Raw genomic sequence first — 14,119 nt, 5'->3', positions numbered from 1 at the left:
TCCTGTTAGAAAGCATAAATGTATTGGAAATAAATTAGACAGATTAAAGTATAAAGTTTATCAAGACATGGCTCAGAAAAGTTTTTTCTGTTATGGGTAAAAAAGATTTTCCAATATTTGTCATCAAAACGTAAGTTTTTGATAATAATTCATATGCCTTATGTAGAAAACATTATTTATATGTGTATATATATATATATATATATATATTGTGTCTGTGTGTGTGTGTGTGTGTGTGTGTGTGTGTGTGTGTGTGTGCGGCGTGCGCGTGCAAATTAATAAACTGTTTATTTTGAATATATCAATTTTTTTTTCTTGAAAAACATATTTAAATAGAAACATCATCAACATATAAAACACCTCAGTAAATCAGCTGCATAAGGTATCTATTACATGCACTTTATTTTTTACAATTTTTTATTAGCTTTAAACACCACGTAAATAGAATTAAACCCGTTATGAAATAGTTAATGATGCTCTTTTCTTCTTACGTAACCAAGGTATGAATGCATTTATTTATTACAAAAAAAGTCATGGGCCGATGATACTTGGCAAACAAATTAATGCAATAAGCATAATTATAAAATTATCACTCACTCACTCACACACGCACGCACGAACACGTATTTACTGGATTTTATTATTCTAGTAGTGCTCTTTTCATGTTTGAATGAAATTTGTTATATAATTGTATTTATTTATGACTATAATATATTTACTAAGAATTTGGTTCATATTTTTATTTTTTTGGGGGGGAATATACAATTAAATAATTACAACTATATAACAAATTCTACAATAAAATTATTCCAATTGCTAAATAAAATTGGATAAGTACGAATATAAGTTTGGACGATGGCATGGACCTCCTCATTAATTAATAAGAGTGTTATTTTTTTGTTCATCATCAATTATTAATAATTGTTTTGCTAATAGAATTTTGAATGATAAGTTAAAGGAACCCGTTTACTTCCTATAAAGATTGTTTTATACTTTTAGGACTAATTGTTAATTTTTCTTTCAACCTGTAAATCATTTAGTCTTATTGTGGTACCTCATTTTTTATTAACTTTAATTAAATAATAATACTAATAAATTCGTATCTACAATCCTCTGAAGCAATACCTAACGAAGGTTAAAAAGGAAAAAAAAATTGTACATATATTATATAAGAATATGGTGGGCTAATTATTCTTATGTGCCTATATATCGTTTAAAAAGCAATATTTAATGACATGTTTATTTTATATTCTATGTTTTATCATATATTTAGAAAAATATATTTCTGATTAGAGCTATCATAATGGGTATACGATGTACTTTGATGATAATCTAAATAAATAAAAAATAATAATTTTTACCGTATTAGCAAACATTTTGTAATAATTTTAAACAATTAAGGTCAAACCGTTAATAAACTAAATATACACAAAAGATTTTCTAAAAGAATATGGCATCATAAAATATTTTCGATCAAGATACTTTTAGAATTCAACTTTAATTTTTCGATTGCAACAAATGCCAGCATGAAATCTCTGAAACGTCATCATATTATTTAATCTGTACTTAATGAAGATTAATTTTTTTTTTTTTTAGCCAGATATAGATAAAAGATATGATATTTTGATATTCAAAATATATTTTTGAAAATAAATATTAAAATATTTTTTACGGAAAATATTACTCAGAATTAATTATGTATTTATTACCTATTTGACAAACTACTAATAAGAATTTTGTCAAGCATATTCTATTTCCGGTGCCATTTTTGTTTTTAATTTTATTTTCCCTCATTCCAAATTAAATATTATTGAAAAATTTGTCCTTGAAATTTCCGTTCTTATCCTAGTTTTACAGAAATGTATTTTTAAAATAGAATATTTAGGTTAATCTATCCTTATTACTTGTTATACAATAATATAATTAACATATTTTCTTTATTTGGTATAATAACTAAAGCCTAATTTAGTTTAGTGAGAAAAATAAATAGAATTAACTACTAAATAGTATTTCTCAAAGAAATAAAATATTACTACAGTGACATCAAATAAGGTTTGAAAACAAAATATCAGTAAAAATAGGTGAAAGTTTCATTCAATATTTCCCCTAAAGCTATGAGTATTCCTCAAATAACAACGTATTCGTGTTCAATAGAACAAATTTTATTTAACCTAGGTATATTTACATGTTGAATTGTTGTAATGATGGTATGTGGAAAATTATTTGTAGCCTACTTAACTACTATTTTTCATTAGTTATAAATCTGAGCAAATAAAACATTACTTATAAAATCTATTATTATAAAATAATTTATTCAAATTCTCGACTTATGTGTTTATTTTTCTTCGAAAGAGAAAATGTTTAAATCGTTCCCTTTATTAGTTTTATGAAAGTTTCAAATACAGTTGGTTCTCTTTTCGGTTCTTTTTATACTGGGCTGATTTAATTTTGAAGCATTAATTTTTTTTATTCTCAAATCCGCCAGCTTAAAATTATCTAATAATTTTCACGATATCTACAAATTTTACGTTCCGAATTTCAATGCGACACAGAATTTATTATAATTGCATAATATTTTTTCCATATATCTTTTCTATAGGCATCTTTTTCTTTTTATTTTATTCGTTTTTATCAATTTGTCTTTAATGGAATTCATTTATCAGTCCGCTCCAGTCTCAATATTTTCCTCTAACAAACCGTACAAGTAAATTTATATAAAATTTATAACAATTCTCTTCGTCGAATATTACTGCTTGTATTTATACAATAACCTTCTGCATGTATTTAAAATTTCAGATTTTCTTACATTCTACATACCATCTTTTGGAATTTTTCATGAGTTTTCATCAATTTCCCTTCTTTTTAATTCTGAGAATATCTTCTGTTACTGTCTGTGGCCTCTCTCACTACTAGCATTCTCGTGCCTCTCAAACATTACACCTTCTGTGGCAGTCTATTCTTACTAATCTCGTGAAACTGAAATACAATTTTAGTTGTTTCTTTTCTTTTCAACCATCTTGGCTATTTCGCGTTAACGTTTATCTTCATCCTTATGAAAACGATTCAATCGCATCAGTTTCCAATCCGCTCATGGTGGTGGAAAATGCTGACCTGTGAGAGAACTATGTTTCTATATTAACCACATATGTAAACACGTACGCCTATCATCATAAGATTTTAATACCAAAACTGATGGTCAGAAAAAATAATTGTAAATACAACCATTATTTATCATCCAAGCTCAAACCTCCACAAGAATAAATTGTAACTCACCACTTCAAGACTCAGCATTTAACATTAAATAGAACTGAAATAAACGCCATTCTTGACGTGAGCCTTTACCAATTTTAAAGTATCTTGACAATTACTCACTGGGGATTTATTTGAATGTTTCTGTATACGTCCCACAAGTTTATTGGTAGGCACACTACAATAGACCTTTGCCTAAGATCAATTTTTTTTATCAACTGCTTAATGAAATATAAATTATCGACACAGAGTCTTCCTGTTTTGAAACTATTCTGCTCTTTCTTATGAACAGGTTTCTTTTCCGACTATTTTTCAATACCGTCCTACTGTAAACGAATAAAATTGGTTGGAAAAGAATGTTTAACCCTAGTTTAATCTATTAGTTAAACACTAGATTGCCAACATTCCTCTTTCTATCCTGTTTGATTTCAGTTTTCTTATTTTTCTTTCTTTTTTTTTGAAACCATGATGAATAGTTCTGCTTCTCCAATACTGTGTTTCCGCACATTATTGCTCTTCTTCTATTTTCGTGCAGTTTCCCTATTCAGTGGATTTTCTCTACCTATGTCACAGTTGATAATCACTATATCTCGCGGTTGGTAATATATGAAACTTTTACAAGTCGATTCGTCGTGATTTTGATAATATGTACACAATATAATTATGATCAAATAGCCGGAAATACATTAAATTGTATCACAAAAGCGATTTTGACAAGTTTGACTAGATGTTCAAAACTTGAATTCCCTAGAAAATACAGTAGGAGAGGTCGTCCGCCGGTATACTGGTGCAGGTATACTAGCACATAAGCAAAGGGAGTGCTTACTTGCCAGGCGTGTGGCGACGAGGTCGTATTTCTATTCGGCTAAGACAGAATATTTGGACTTATATAAGGAGAAGAAGAGAGAGTTGGCACGGCCGATATTGAATAGGAAGAGGCTATGTTGGAGGCGCTTAATTGAAGAGGCAACGCGATGTTGAGATATGGTCTAGGAGAACCTATGGCTCGCTGGATTTTAATTCTACTTAGATACTGGCGTGCTATGGGAGATTTAAGGCGTATCTTTATAGATTTGGATTGGACCATTCAGATAGCTGCCCTGCCTGCGGGGTTGAAGAGATGCCTTTTCATGTATTTTTTCGCTGTTCTAGATTTAACTTGGAGCGTGAGGAGATTGTGGATGTTATTGGCAGAGAGGAAATGTTTGAACCTGAGACCTCCAGGAAATTTTGTTAACCAGTGAGAATCACTAGGCTGCTGTTGCCCGATATGCTAAAGCAGTTATGGTGAAATTACGTTCTACTGAAGAAATCCGTAGGTTAAATAGAGGCTGTGGAGTCCCGGTGCGGGGGAAAGGGCCGCGGGCGAGGGTCTAGAGGGCACTCCGATCTTGTGGGGGTCGGCTGGATGCAATGAATCCGCGGTCACTCCATCGGCTGGGGTCCCTATTGGTTCCCTCACTTCCGAGCTAAATACTGATGACTATGTAAGTACGTACACGGATATGTATGTGTATTGTGCATGTTGTTGGGCGTGCGTGTGACTATGCGTGAGCGGTGTGTGTGTTGTTTAAGTGCGTACGGTGTTGGATTGAGTTGGTAATAATATATAATATGTGTGGTTGTTAACTGCTTGAGGTTGATTGTGATAGCCGATTGTGTGTGTAGGTGCTTACCCCCCTGTTGATATAATGCTTTGCCAGCTGTTCCCAGGAGGGGCGGATCGCCAAGGGTGGAGGTTTAGTCGGTAGTGCGCAGGAACACATACATACTTAATAACATCTTGCGGAACTTGTTAGCGAGCCCGACACTGCTTAGGCACCCGTATATGGTGTTTCTCTACCTCTTAAAAAAAGGTTAGTGTATTATAATTCACTATCCTTATTATTATTTAATAAAATTTATTAAATAATTATTTAATAAGACCTATTTTCTTAAATATATTTTATTCTCTTAAATGTTTGTTTATTTTATTAAATATATTTTTTAAATCTTTTTTAAAAAGTCAAATTTTTCACATTTTTTGTACGAAACAATTCTTTTTCACCTTTGATAAACAATACTTTTCCAGCATTATCTTAATAAAATATTCCAGATACTTTTTAATCAGTATTTAACTGTTTGCTTAAATTTCTTTTCTGGTTAATTTTAAGCACTGACACTCGGTGCATTTTTAAAATAATCTTTAAATCAAAAGTTTTGAAATAAGCAAAAATTTTAACTAGATATTGGCTAGATAACCAAGAAGAACTTTTAAAAACGTTTGACTCACTATTCTCCCTGTTGAAGAGATTCTATTTGTCGTACATACACATACGTGTAAATTATATATATGAATAACAATTAGTTCACGCGCCAAAATTTAGAAAAGTACGCGCCCGCGTATGCATGTCTGAGATCACATCCATCATGTAACATGTGTAAGTGCATACTTGCATTTTCACTACCAAACGTAAGTATGAACAGTCATATATATATTCCATTTATACAAAACGGCATATATCTGAGCAAGTGGAAAAGTTAGATTTCGATACTTCCATTTTAATTTATGTATCTCTTTGTTAATATAAATTAATTTTCTCAATAGTTGCTCTTTATTTCTTGTAATGTATTGTAAACAAAAAGGTTGTGACAGGAATGTAATTTTTTTGCCTTACTTTAAAAGTTAATTGCTTTTTTTATTTTAAGGCAAGCTAAAATTACGCGTGAAAAATAATTTTAAATATTATTCATCATATAAAACATAATAATGATATTAAAAAAAAAAAAACATATCATACAGATTTAAAATATTAATAGTAAACAAAAATATTAATACTATTTATGTTAATACATGAAGTGTTTCTTTTTTTCGGGTTCTACTTTAAAGTACAAGTAAGTTATATGTTTAGAAAAAAAGTTTGACAAATTTTTTTAACCGGAAATGAAATCTTCTCAAGAAGAACAACGTTTGTCATGAATAATTTTTGTTTAGTTTAAATATCAGTGATTTTGAAGCTGTTTCGATACATTATTTTAAAAATTTAACGGTAATAATGGCAGCTGCATAATATGAATCCAAACAATAAGAGTTGTTTAGAGCATGTTTAGTTTTAATTATTCGATATTAATTTATTTATAATCTTCCTTATTAGATGAATAAAAATATTTCAGTAAGCTTTTGTTAACTTAACACGTTTTAAATTTATCAGAAATATTTTCTCTAAATTAAATTCCTAAAAATTTCATATTTTAAGAAAGTAACAAAAAAGATTTTTTTAAATATTAGGTTGCATTCTAACAATACTACGACTTCCTTAAATTTCTTTTAAATTTCAAGCTAAATAAAAAAAGTTTGGAAAAATTGTTGTTTTCTTTTTATTTAATACGAATCCGAAATATACTAATTTCTATATTTAAAAAAACTGAGAGACCTTGAAACAACCTTGAAACCGCCTACTAAATTGTATAATAATATTGCCGTTTTCTTTACTCATTGAAACAAAACAACTTTTGTGCGAAGCACTTTTTTCTATAAAGACATTGATTTTTAATTAACAAGATGGAAACTTAAAAAAAAAACTTAGAGTATTTTAGGATTATAATAATATTTTCTGATTAAGTTTGAACCAAGTTGGGCGGTCCTAAAAGTAAAATCCACGGATGAAGGTGGACGGCAATTTAAAATTATAGCACATATACCACTGTATTAGACAAACTTGGTGTAGAATTCATTCATACACATACCACATTTTGCATTTCATCACTTATTCATTATGTAAACTATCAAAAATGGCGTTCCAAAAACGTTTCACAGCAAATTAAAATAAGTGTAATGCAATATTATGTGTATGAAAGACACACAGTCCCATAAAATTGTTTGGCAATTTGGTAGGTTAACAGAATGGAATGTGCTAACATTTTTAAGTGTCCTTAAAGACAATTTTGTGACATGATTGTATAACTCATGTAAAAAATTGAAAACATAGTCTAAAGGAAAGAAATAAGTTACCTGAGTTTGTTCATGTCAATACTTTTAGAGAACCGATAACGGTCGGTACAGAATTCATTAGTAGAAAATTGAAAGAATGAAAATTGCATCAAAATGAGAGAAAGAAATCTGAAAATTGGATGAAATTTACGAGAAATCAGCAGGAAATTTCGAAAAGATCAGAAAAATTATCTAAAGAATAGATTCATCTCTTGAAAGTAAAAGAGGAGCAACCATATTAATTTAAATGGCATTCAATAAAAGCAAGGAAAATTAGTGATGAAACCGTACTAGACATTATCAAAGCACTGGTATGTGAAATCAGTGTTTTAAAAAAAATTCAAAAATCTAACTAAGTCGGTTACAGCTTTAGATTACCTTCACAAATGGAAGAAATATGACTTCACATTTGTAGCACAACATGAGAAACATTTCGTTTACAATTCTTCAACTGAATTATCAAAGTTTTTTCTTGTGTAAAACTCTTTGTCAGTCATTGATATGGAGTCTGATGAACCCTTTAAAAAAATATCAACCCAACCGAATCGCATTCGAATATTTGTTTTATTATCAATACGCTTATGTTTATAATAAATTGCAGAATTGTCAATATTTCAAAAAAACTTTTCTGCTAGACGATGCATCCATTCTTTCCAGCGTGATACAGGAAAGACATTCGTGGTTTTCCTCACGTGCGAAGTTTTTATTAAGTTGTAAAAAAGGCTTCCTGTTTCAAGGCTATTAAGACTCACAGGTTTCGAAATAATGCTATTGACTTCTTTGAAAATACTGAACTGACCAAGAGATTTCTTAATTTTTAAGATAGCCGTTAGTGATGGTATTATATATCAGAGAGAATATAAGTTGCCATAACTAGTATTTATATTACTGACAAACTTATCGTTACGTTAAGAAGCTTCAAAGCATATCAGTACGATTTTTTATGTTGCGAATCTGTTTGGTATTCCTACGAAAATTTGTCATCTAATAAAACCCCAGAAATTTCCCATTATACACAACTTGTTTACAGTTCTTGTTTGTTATTTGTTAACGAGTATACCTATCCGTTCCTGACGTGATCTATATAATTTATTAAGATTTACAATCTGAATAACATATTTATTTATGTCTATATCTACCGTGTACCGTGTTCTTTAGCTAGTTCGTAATAAGACTTAAAGACCAGTTTATTTTTTTAAACTACAACACCGTTTTACGTTATTGTTTTTACACCTCTTCAGGACAAATAAGGTCGTGAAGTAGTTGTTACCCATTTTGTCTGGTTTAATACCGTCGAATTTCTTAGAAGGTTAGACAGTGAAATTTTTCAAAACGCATAAATTTCAGCTTTATATTACTTTCAAACACATGACGCTTATCAAATTTTTTACCACTCACGTTTCCATCCAATTTCATAATTCCAAATTAACCGTTTTCCAACCGGGTAAAATTGAAGGGAATCTCACTGTTCACTAAGCAGTAAAAATAAGAATTAGTACTTAAAATACGCGCTTAAGTTTTACCACCTAGCTCGATCTCTTACAGCTTTATCACTGACAAAGACATCTTAGCAGATTTTTTTATCGAATATGGTCGTCATTTTATAAGATATTTTATAACACTATTTTATTTACGGTAATCAAAGAGACTGTATCGATTAAAATACTTGGGTTTTATATTCAAATACACATAAAAAAATTCGCGAGAAAAAAGTTAAAATAGCTACTATATGTATAAATCAACGCTTTTACTGTTTTAAAATTTCAGACGGATTACGTAATACAATAGTAATAACGGGTTGGGTATTACGTGCAAACTGAAAGGAGAGAATAGTTTCCCCTCCAATCATCTTTTAATTTTTCTTTTAACAGTTATCATCTTCGTCCTTGCTGGTATTACTGTAGTTATTAAGAATTTATTTCCTTTACCAGACGAAGCCGATTTCATTATATGTAAAAAAGAATTACAATTTACTTTCATAGTTACTTAAAGCCGATGATATTATCTTATTCAATGGTAATATAAACATCTTTTCAACGAAATATTAGGTAAGACATGTCAGTTGTTTTTACACAACTGAGACATATACGTAATGTCATACAACATTACGTATATGTCTCAAAACAACAACTGATATAAGAATAATTAACCCTACAAAGTACTATTTAATGAAATAGACATGAATTATAATAGTTTATTATAATTCAATAATCATTTATTATTATTTTATTATATAATTATTAACGTGAATATTAATTTGTTAAAATGAATTTTATTTTTCTTACTGCAAAATTAGATTCTTCTTCAATGAGATTAAATTAGATTTATCCAGGCTATAAAGAACGGTCTGTAATAATTCGTAAATTTAAAATTTTACAATTACATTTTTCTATTAATGTTGTAACGTAATAGTGAGAGAATAAAATGTCTAAAACATAATTTATATACAAAACCTAGCCATCACTTACCTATAATACTACATAATAATTTATTAGAAGATGTAAAGTAAAAAAGGGTTGCTTTGAATCTGTTTATTTATAAATATTCTAAAGGATCTACCTGTAACACATTCATATAAGGGTTGCCGAAGAGAAGAAGGGATAAGTATTATGTTTCAGAGGGTTGAAAGAATGCGGAACAAGGTTCGTCTGTAGCGCGGTCCATCGTTAAATGTTATTATATTTTTACTTCTATTTTGTTCTAGAAATTTTTAATTCTATACATTTTTTCATATTTGAATATGAAACACATATTTAATTTATTGTTTTATTTTGTTATAAAAGACTGTCAGTTAAAATAAATAAATAATCGAAGGAAAACTAAATTGTTTTGTTACTTCTTACATAATAAACAGTTTTATGTTTTATGTAGCTTCTTTATAATTATATACAAGGATAATTACGTGTGTAATCCATGGCTGCATAAGTACGTAATGTATGTAAATGGATGTATGCAGACAGCCATGCGCAAGCATAAAAGTACTGCAAATCATTTGCGTCTTTAAAAAAAAAAAAAAAAAAAAAATGGATTGATTCAAGCAGGTTGATAATAAAAATTACTGCTTCGCATTCAAATAAATACTATCTTATTACTGACGTAAATAAATATTCCGTAAAATATCATTTGCTTTTTGGACGTTAAAACTGTTGTGTAAAACAATGTTTAAATATTTTTATACCAGATCCATTATTTTTTTGAATGAAAATTCTCACATAATTTATCTTTCTATACCTAAGTCATTAAATCCATAAATGAGTTGTTACACAAATTTGTTCTTTTATCACGTTTGTTGCTGTTATAAAAATAAGCTCTGAATAAATTGCGCTACCCAAAAATACTTAAAATATAAGCATTCCTCAAGGTTCTACGAATAGGTTAAGTTATTTATATATATACTAAATATATTATAAAATATCCAAATTTTTTCCTATCATTTAGGCGATAAGTTAAGCTCACAGCTGGATCAGTTAGGATACCAGATTAAAAGTTGTTTATTGAGAAATTACTTTTACTGCTGTTTGTATTATCTGAATATAATACAACACATACTTGTAGTTGCTCCTCGAGTGATGTTCATCCGCATTCATCTTCATTTAGGTATTCTAATACTCTCTTTTTCCTGTTTAGCCTCCGGTAACTACCGTTTAGATAATTCTTCAGAGGATGAATGAGGATGATATGTATGAGTGTAAATGAAGTGTAGTCTTGTACATTCTCAGTTCGACTATTCCTGAGATGTGTGGTTAATTGAAACCCAATCACCAAAGAACACCGGTATCCACAATCTAGTATTCAAATCCGTGTGAAAATAACTGGCTTTACTAGGACTTGAACGCTGGAACTCTCGACTTCCAAATCAGCTGATTTGGGAAGACGCGTTTACCACTAGACCAACCCGGTGGGTTTAGGTATTCTAATACTAAAACTTTAAAACTTCACACTGCTTAAATTATGTATACCTCTTAAGTAGGACACGGAACTTGCACTGGACCGGAAATTAGAGATCGATTAAATCTGTGAGTTACTGTACATTACAAGAGCGTATTAGGCACGGCGTACTTATTTTTTATTTTTTCCTGTTTAGTCTCCAGGAATCACCGTCAGGTATTATTTCAGGCGATGTTATATATAAATGTAAGTGAAATATAGTCTCAGGTCGACCATTTCTGAGATGTGTGGTTAATTGAAATCCAAACACCAAAGAACACCGGTATCCACATTATTACCAGGATTTGAACGTTGGAACTCTCGACTTCGAATTCAGCTGGTTTGGGAAGACGCATTCACTACTAGATCAACCCGGTGGGTAAACCACATACTTATTAAATTCTTTTAATAGCACTTTTTCAAATTCTTCAGAATAAAACTGACATTACCAACTACTTACTTGTAATAATATTAGGATTATCTTAAAGAAGTATGGAAAAAAAATGTATATATAGAGCTACCATTTGTTTCGTATTTGTTTATTAACACCGATAACAAAAATTTTATCGAAATAAGAATGACCGTTTTCTGTTAATACCGTTGAAACTTGTCAGCATAAGATCTAGGTCGTTTCTCAAAATATGTATTTTATTTATCGATTCATTTATTAATTTTCTATTATTCTTTTTATTTACGAAGCAAATATGAATATGAGTGAAATCGTTTGGTACATCAACCAAAGATATTTTTTATTTTATCTCCTTTAATTCCAACAAAGTATTTGAAAATGATATTATAAAACTTTACTGAAAAAATAAAAAAAATATAAGTATTGCTATGCGAGAGAAACCAATTCTCTCGTTACTGTTAAACTCTATACACTTTAAGCTGACTCTCTCCTCCCTAATGACAAGAGAGTAATTTTTGAAAATATTTATAAAATTTTAAACTACGCATCATTTATGACAAATATTACGTCTTTTCTTCCTCCTTAATAATTTACAAAAAATTAAACATATTTTAGAAAAAAAGTTGTTTTGTTTTCAGAAGAAACTGTATTTTTTTTCTTTGTTTAATACGATAATAACATTTTTATCGTAATAAAAATTATTAATCGATATAAACCGTTTAAATTTCTGTCGAGTTATGGATAAGGAAAAATATAAATAATTAAAAATGTATACAGCATAACGCCATTCAGTAAGAAATAAAATCGTTTCAATGTTATAAAATTAACAGTACCACTGCACATTTTAAAATAATTGAAAGTTCTGATTATAAAAGGAATGTTTTGCTTGGAAAAACCGTTAGCCTTTGAAGGACAGTAACTAGCGATAAGTAACCAACCTCCAGATAATATATTTTTGAAGGATATAAATAGGTACTGTATAAAGCTTTTTATTAGTTTAGATTATCTTCAATGCAAGTTCATTTTGTTTTTGCTACCTTAACTTTTTGTGACGGAGCATGAAACTGGATTAAAGTCGACATATGTAAATTTATATTTAAGCAATGAGTATAGTTTCAAGCAAAATTCGTTGACTGCTGGAATTTTTAAATATTTTTGACAAAAAAAAAATATTATAAGAAAATCCTTTCAATTATTTTTATAATTATAAACCTATCGGATAAATAAAATAAAATTATTTTCTTAAATGCACAAAATAATGTAATTTTTTATGATGCTGAGTTCTGGAAAACGTAATCAATAAAAAAATTGTTATAATAACAATAGTATTATATAAAAAATACTTTCTAATAATAGTAATTTGAAAAATATTTAGGAACATATTAAATAGAAAAATAAAAACCATTAAAAACTACACCTTTTCATTAAATATCTTACGACTATTACAAATAAAACTGCTTCAAGGCCAGAAAGAAAAATACATACTATAGCAAGAAAGAAGTTTATATCTGTAATTCAGTCAGACTGATTCAGCTCTGTTGAAGGAAGTGGTTTGATCATGTTAGAAAAAGATTTATGAAAAGATACTGACATATCACAAAACACCTAAACTGAGGAAGGTCGTAGGTAGACTCTTAAAGAAACAAAGGATCGAGGGAGAAGAATTTTACAGGCACTTTTATTCAAAAGATTTTGGAAGAAGATAGAATTTTAATAACAAGTCGTATTAAATTTATTATTATGATTACTTTCTTACTTATTTAACAAACATTTACGTCAAATATTACTGTAAAGAATTTAATGGTATAGAAAAAAATGTGATAATTGATACATTCCTCAGCATTTTATTTATAACATCAGTTATAATGGTTGTCCCAAGAATTACGTTATAAAAACAGTTACTTTATTATTCCATAAGCATTAACTAATTAACACTGAATAAATCTGTGTTATAGGTCAAATCTAATATCACCTTATCATACAACTCAAAGACAAATTTAAAAACTTTCTATAATACAGTATATAATCTCAATATATTAGTCATTGAAGTACACGGTACAATTTTCTACACATACAATTAAATAGAGAATGACTCAAACCATGCATATTTTGTTTTTATAAAAACAGTCTCTTCAAAAACCAAACCTTTTCTTACCTTGCTCCTAAACCACCATAAGAGCACTCTCATCCTACGCGTATTTCTGATAACCTTCTTATACTGAAGAAGATCGAAAGTGCTCGTTATTAAGTAGGTAGGTATTTCTTTCTATCAAGGATGCTAGAAGAGTCAGATGGGTAGATCTGTGAGCCCAGATTGAGAATATTAGTGGGGTATCGGTTATAAAATCGTAATGAAGAAGATGGGTAGCCGCCACCTGTAATGATTCGCTGCCAACTGCTAACAGTTATCCGAGCTTTGATCCCCGGTGGCGAGCCCTTAAGCAGAAAGGAGATTACTGCGGAAGAGATCCCGCTCTTCACCATTGACGAGTTGCTTTTGGCATGTGACAGACTGAGGTCAGGGAAGAGTGCTGGACCGGATGGGATCCCCGCAATCCCTATAA

The 14,119-nt window shown here is 29.5% G+C and overlaps 1 long non-coding RNA gene across 1 annotated transcript in view; it reads left to right on the top strand.

Moving 5' to 3' along the window:
- The first annotated feature begins 371 nt into the window (after positions 1 to 371).
- Positions 372 to 14,119, top strand: part of LOC142318060 (uncharacterized) — a 39,567-nt gene continuing 25,819 nt past the window's right edge. The window contains exons 1-2 of the long non-coding RNA XR_012754802.1: positions 372 to 500; positions 4,918 to 5,105. This is a non-coding gene — a long non-coding RNA (uncharacterized LOC142318060). The remainder of the gene's footprint in view (positions 501 to 4,917; positions 5,106 to 14,119) is intronic.

Source organism: Lycorma delicatula, chromosome 1, assembly GCF_047948215.1.
Source record: "Lycorma delicatula isolate Av1 chromosome 1, ASM4794821v1, whole genome shotgun sequence".
Classification (NCBI taxonomy): Eukaryota; Metazoa; Arthropoda; class Insecta; order Hemiptera; family Fulgoridae; genus Lycorma; species Lycorma delicatula.
Note: the sequence above shows the minus strand (reverse complement) of the source record. Positions and strands in the feature narration are given on the sequence as shown.